This window comes from Crinia signifera, chromosome 6 (assembly GCF_055691185.1).
Source record: "Crinia signifera chromosome 6, ASM5569118v1, whole genome shotgun sequence".
NCBI lineage: Eukaryota > Metazoa > Chordata > Amphibia > Anura > Myobatrachidae > Crinia > Crinia signifera.
In genome coordinates this window covers 10460130-10467134 of record NC_139222.1, presented here as the reverse complement: position 1 = coordinate 10467134, position 7005 = coordinate 10460130, and positions in this window count along the sequence as shown.

Genomic DNA, 7005 nt, shown 5'->3' with positions numbered 1-7005 from the left:
CAGACCCGTTTTTGAAAACGTTTTCAAATACAGGGTCAAAGCCAGTTATGCGGTCTGAAAGCAGCATAACTGTTGGTAGCTCTTGAGGACTGGAGTTGGCTACCCCAGGCTTAAGGTGCCCATACACGGAGCCGTTCGCCGGCATCCGTTCTGTACTATGCGATGCGCGCTCCCGCACATCAGATAGTACGGTACAAACAGTATGTGCTGCACATGTACTAGCTATACATCGTATCGGATCACACTGCACGCACTAGGGATGCGATACGATACGATGTGCGCTGTTTAAGCACAGAATGGATCCAATGAACGGACCGTGTATAGGGGGCTTTAGGCCGACACCTGAAAAGGTCCACACCAGCATTAGATCAACAGTCAAAAGTGGTTGACCGAATGCATGTCGACCTTAGCTGTGTCGACTAGCAGGGACAGCCTAGGATCAGGGACTCCCGCTGATGGCTCAGGGCAGCTACGCCGTGTGGCTTTGTAAATCACATGACACTGTGCGTCAGATAAATCACATGTGATTTATCTGACGCAAATTAGATGTAAAAAATGGCACATCAAGTGTCAAATTGTATGTAGGCCTCCTGGGAAGCTGCTGGGGAAGTTCAAGGGAAATCAGATGCAATTTATAGGTCAGATAAATCTTACTAGTGTATGGGGGCCTTTACACAGGAACTGCAGATGAATCCTGATACCTGCTGTGCAGTGTCATTCCCCAGCCATTAGCAAAAGGGCTGTTTAGCATCTTATTTCCTATTCACAAAGATGGCTAAATCCCTTCCTCCAAAGTGCCCTTGTCCAAAATGGCTTAACCACTTCAGCGCCATGACAGCCATTACACACGTGTGCGCCGGGCTCTCCAGGCCACAGTGCCCCTATGTACCTGTGTGTGTCTGTGCCCCTATATACCTGTGTGTGGCTGTGCCCCTATGCACCTGTGTGTGTCATACTTGCCTACCCTCCCGCAATGGCCGGGAGGGTCCCGCAAATCGGGTCCCCCGGGAAGGGGGGCAAGTCTCCCGCATTTCCCTACAGCCCCGGCTCCCCCTCTCCCCGCGGTCTAAAAACGATGACTTTCGCGGGTCCGCGGGGGGCGGGGCTAAATGGCGCAATTCGCGGCATTTCGCGGCATTTTTAGCCCCTCCCCCCACCCACGGACCCGCAAATTGAGGCTTCAGCCCGTCATGGGGGCGGGGCTTGATGACATCACCCGTGTCCCGCCCCCAAAACGAAGCCTCTACCCGCCCCCTTTCACTCCTCTCCGGGCTTCTCCATGGGGTATAATAACTATATATATCTAACTGTCCGGGAACTACACCTTGAGTGAAGGTAAAATATATTCTTACAGAGATGTATTATCCCGGCTCATTGCCTATGCGGCTATTATGCTTTTAGAGCACAATTACATCGTCCAACCTTGCCAGCCTTATTCAATACAATATGAAGATGTTCGTTCTCATAGGACGGAACGCAGTGCACAGCCATAGGGTGCAAGTGCTCCGCATTCGGTCGGATGAACTACCACATAAGGGAGTGGCGTCATTCTGCTTCCACATTACCGTGTACGGACGGAACTCAACAACGTCGCATGGTCTTCCACCATCCGAGTGACCGCACAGCTGTCCGAACGCCCTCTGTTGGTTTCTTCAGCAAAGCACAAATCCACACGGAACTCAAGCTTCAAACCCATTAAACAATTACCTAAACACTATGGACTCTATTACTTTTAATTTAATTCAATTAAATCCTTTTATTTTTACACTGCAATATAGATCTCACTTTGAAGTAAAACCCCACCCAAATCTAATTCTCTCTGCACAAGTTACATCTACCCCACCTGCAGTGCACATGGTTTTGTCCATCTAAGAAGGATTTTGTCAGAAAGAGTGAACTAGTATTAGGCCCAATGTTTGGCCTCCATTCTGTCTTTATTGTGCAGCGATCCGTCCGAATGTGGAATGCCACCGTTGCACATGCGCAATGCGTACTTTACGCACGCGCAATGAGCTCGAATACGCAATCCGAACGAATGTGTACCTGTCCGAGTCAAGCAGAATAAGGCCCATAACCCGATTCCCAAAATATAAGAGTTCAAGACTTGTAGTTCTGGCTCCAATAGTAGGATATTTATTTACAGGCAAAACAAACCATACAGAATACACCGTACACAGTAATTATTGTATATGCTATTATATATATTATATACGTCTCCTTCATTACATAAAATGACATTAAACAATTGCCAGACCTAGACTGCTACAAAACTAACATAAATGGTCGGCTTAAGCGTTACATAGCGATACTAATAAAGACCATTCATATCTACCATCTTTACTTTCCGTGTCTCCCTCCTGCTCTGCGTCTTGGTTCTGTCCTGCGTCTCGGTGACTGAACTGTACTCACATCCTTCCTCCTTCTACTCCCCTTCCGTTCTGTACTTACAAGTGCACTCTCTTTATCCCCAAATTCACTAACTAAACTGGTAAACAATGACAGGGTCGTCAGATTCCCATGTGTCATAAATGTGTCCTTCTTGCTCTGCCCTAAGGGATCAAGCCTGATCCGTCAACGAGACCCTACAATTTGGTATTTCTTATTTATTAAAGATTTTCCTTTGATTGCTTGGTATACCCATTTCTGTCTTGCTTAGGGCATAGAACCTAGATTGTTGACCTGTTGGGTTTGGTTCCAATGGTCTGATATTATCATTGCCTCAGGCCTACAATATAACTGGACAATGGGTGAGCAAGTTATAGAGTTTTGAGGCGTGATCCCAATGTTGACTGTATGCACACCTGTGGATTGTAGTCCTGTAGTGGGGACCTGCTCCTGACCCTTTATTCATATGGAATCTAACATACATTGTACACTTGCTTACTATAGTTAATAAGAGTATGGGTAACTGAGGATGGGCACCGACATTCTATCTACATACGGCGGCTCATTGTGGCCTGCAGGATATCAGACCACATTAAATGTTTGCTTATGGAATAATGACATTGAACTGGTGTCATACATCTTACTAAAACATCTAAACATTTCATTTGTACATTCAAATGATTAAGATTTTCCTACTGGTATATACTCATCTACACTATATACTATGGTTAGAATCACCTTTCATTAATAATGGTATTAAACAATATATCTGGTTATATAAAACAATTACCTATGTGGCAACAGTTATATACTCTTTACTCTTGTCCTCTATTGTATTCATTGTAAGTCATTGTTTTACTTATTCGTTTATGTGCTTTGTAATTGGGCACTGAGGATCCCTTGTGGCACCATATAAATAAATTATAATAATAAATGTGGAAGGAATACTACTGTGTGGCACAATGTGTAAGGGGCAGTACTGTGTGGCACAATGTGTAAGGAGCAGTACTGTGTGGTACAATGTGTAAGGGACACTACTGTGTGGCAGAATGTGTAAGGAACACTACTGTGTGGCAGAATGTGTAAGGAACACTACTGTGTGGCATGATGTGTAAGGGGCACTACTGTGTGGCATAATGTGTAAGGGGCAGTACTGTGTGGCACAATGTGTAAGGGGCACTACTGTGTGGCACAATGTGTAAGGGGCAGTACTGTGTGGCACAATGTGTAAGGGGCAGTACTGTGTGGCATAATGTGGAAGGAACACTACTGTGTGGCACAATGTGGAAGGAACACTACTGTGTGGCATAATGTGGAAGGAACACTACTGTGTGGCACAATGTGTAAGGGGCAGTACTGTGTGGCATAATGTGGAAGGAACACTACTGTGTGGCACAATGTGGAAGGAACACTACTGTGTGGCACAATGTGGAAGGAACACTACTGTGTGGCACAATGTGTAAGGGGCAGTACTGTGTGGCACAATGTGGAAGGAACACTACTGTGTGGCACAATGTGGAAGGAACACTACTGTGTGGCACAATGTGTAAGGGGCACTACTGTGTGGCACAATGTGGAAGGAACACTACTGTGTGGCACAATGTGGAAGGGGCAGTACTGTGTGGCACAATGTGGAAGGGACACTACTGTGTGGCACAATGTGGAAGGAACACTACTGTGTGGCACAATGTGGAAGGGGCAGTACTGTGTGGCACAATGTGGAAGGGACACTACTGTGTGGCACAATGTGGAAGGGGCAGTACTGTGTGGCACAATGTGGAAGGGACACTACTGTGTGGCACAATGTGGAAGGGGCAGTACTGTGTGGCACAATGTGGAAGGGGCAGTACTGCGTGGCACAATGTGTAAGGGGCAGTACTGCGTGGCACAATGTGTAAGGGGCACTACTGTGTGGCACAATGTGGAAGGAACACTACTGTGTGGCACAATGTGGAAGGGGCAGTACTGTGTGGCACAATGTGGAAGGGGCACTACTGTGTGGCACAATGTGTAAGGGGCAGTACTGTGTGGCACAATGTGTAAGGGGCAGTACTGTGTGGCACAATGTGGAAGGAACACTACTGTGTGGCACAATGTGTAAGGGGCAGTACTGTGTGGCACAATGTGTAAGGGGCAGTACTGTGTGGCACAATGTGTAAGGGGCAGTACTGTGTGGCATAATGTGGAAGGGGCACTACTGTGTGGCACAATGTGGAAGGGGCAGTACTGTGTGGCACAATGTGGAAGGGGCACTACTGTGTGGCACAATGTGGAAGGGGCACTACTGTGTGGCACAATGTGGAAGGGGCACTACTGTGTGGCACAATGTGTAAGGGGCAGTACTGTGTGGCACAATGTGTAAGGGGCAGTACTGTGTGGCACAATGTGGAAGGAACACTACTGTGTGGCACAATGTGTAAGGGGCAGTACTGTGTGGCACAATGTGTAAGGGGCAGTACTGTGTGGCACAATGTGTAAGGGGCAGTACTGTGTGGCATAATGTGGAAGGGGCACTACTGTGTGGCACAATGTGGAAGGGGCAGTACTGTGTGGCACAATGTGGAAGGGGCAGTACTGTGTGGCATAATGTGGAAGGGGCAGTACTGTGTGGCACAATGTGGAAGGGGCAGTACTGTGTGGCATAATGTGGAAGGGGCAGTACTGTGTGGCACAATGTGGAAGGGGCAGTACTGTGTGGCACAATGTGTAAGGGACAGTACTGTGTGGCACAATGTGGAAGGGGCAGTACTGTGTGGCACAATGTGTAAGGGGCAGTACTGTGTGGCACAATGTGGAAGGGGCAGTACTGTGTGGCACAATGTGTAAGGGGCAGTACTGTGTGGCACAATGTGTAAGGGGCAGTACTGTGTGGCACAATGTGGAAGGGGCAGTACTGTGTGGCACAATGTGGAAGGGGCAGTACTGTGTGGCACAATGTGGAAGGGGCAGTACTGTGTGGCACAATGTGGAAGGGGCAGTACTGTGTGGCACAATGTGGAAGGGGCAGTACTGTGTGGCACAATGTGGAAGGGGCAGTACTGTGTGGCACAATGTGGAAGGGGCAGTACTGTGTGGCACAATGTGGAAGGGGCAGTACTGTGTGGCACAATGTGGAAGGGGCAGTACTGTGTGGCACAATGTGGAAGGGGCAGTACTGTGTGGCACAATGTGGAAGGGGCAGTACTGTGTGGCACAATGTGGAAGGGGCAGTACTGTGTGGCACAATGTGGAAGGGGCAGTACTGTGTGGCACAATGTGGAAGGGGCAGTACTGTGTGGCACAATGTGGAAGGGGCAGTACTGTGTGGCATAATGTGGAAGGGGCAGTACTGTGTGGCACAATGTGGAAGGGGCAGTACTGTGTGGCACAATGTGGAAGGGGCAGTACTGTGTGGCACAATGTGGAAGGGGCAGTACTGTGTGGCACAATGTGGAAGGGGCAGTACTGTGTGGCACAATGTGGAAGGGGCAGTACTGTGTGGCACAATGTGGAAGGGGCAGTACTGTGTGGCACAATGTGGAAGGGGCAGTACTGTGTGGCACAATGTGGAAGGGGCAGTACTGTGTGGCACAATGTGGAAGGGGCAGTACTGTGTGGCACAATGTGGAAGGGGCAGTACTGTGTGGCACAATGTGGAAGGGGCAGTACTGTGTGGCACAATGTGGAAGGGGCAGTACTGTGTGGCACAATGTGGAAGGGGCAGTACTGTGTGGCACAATGTGGAAGGGGCAGTACTGTGTGGCACAATGTGGAAGGGGCAGTACTGTGTGGCACAATGTGGAAGGGGCAGTACTGTGTGGCACAATGTGGAAGGGGCAGTACTGTGTGGCACAATGTGGAAGGGGCAGTACTGTGTGGCACAATGTGGAAGGGGCAGTACTGTGTGGCACAATGTGGAAGGGGCAGTACTGTGTGGCACAATGTGGAAGGGGCAGTACTGTGTGGCACAATGTGGAAGGGGCAGTACTGTGTGGCACACTCCCTTCACTGGCTGCCTATAAGATGGCGAATAATTTTCAAGATTGGCTTACTGACTTTTAAAGCTCTACATGACCAGGGCCCAAGGTACCTGCAGCAGCTTCTGATCCCTTATTGTCCCACTCGATTACTGCGATCGGTTGATGAAGGACTACTAACAGTACCCAGAATTTCCCTGAATTCATCTGGGGGTCGAGCCTTTAGCGCTGTGGCTCCAACTCTATGGAACTCACTTCCCCGCTCAGTTCGAGAAGCTTCCACTCTGGAAACATTCAAAAATAGACTCAAGACTTTCCTGTTCACACAAGCATTTCACTAATGTCCCTTGTTAAGTTGTTAAGTTTGTTTTGGAGGGCCAGGGATAAGCAATACGCAGGGACATTGCGTAGCCGTGAATCGCAGCGGCGGTAAACAACAGGGGTGCTGTGTGACGGAACCAGGCCACGCCCCTTTCCGTCATATGTTGTTCTCCCGCCTCTTTCTGCGCTTCAGCAAAGAGAATTGCGAAATGCCGGCGATAACCGGATATTATCACTGACTGTATTCATATCTGAGCTGTGTTCCCCAGACTGCTGTATACAGGGGACATCACAGGGCTGTATGTCGGACAATAATAGGATGTTATACTGAATAGCAGGTTAT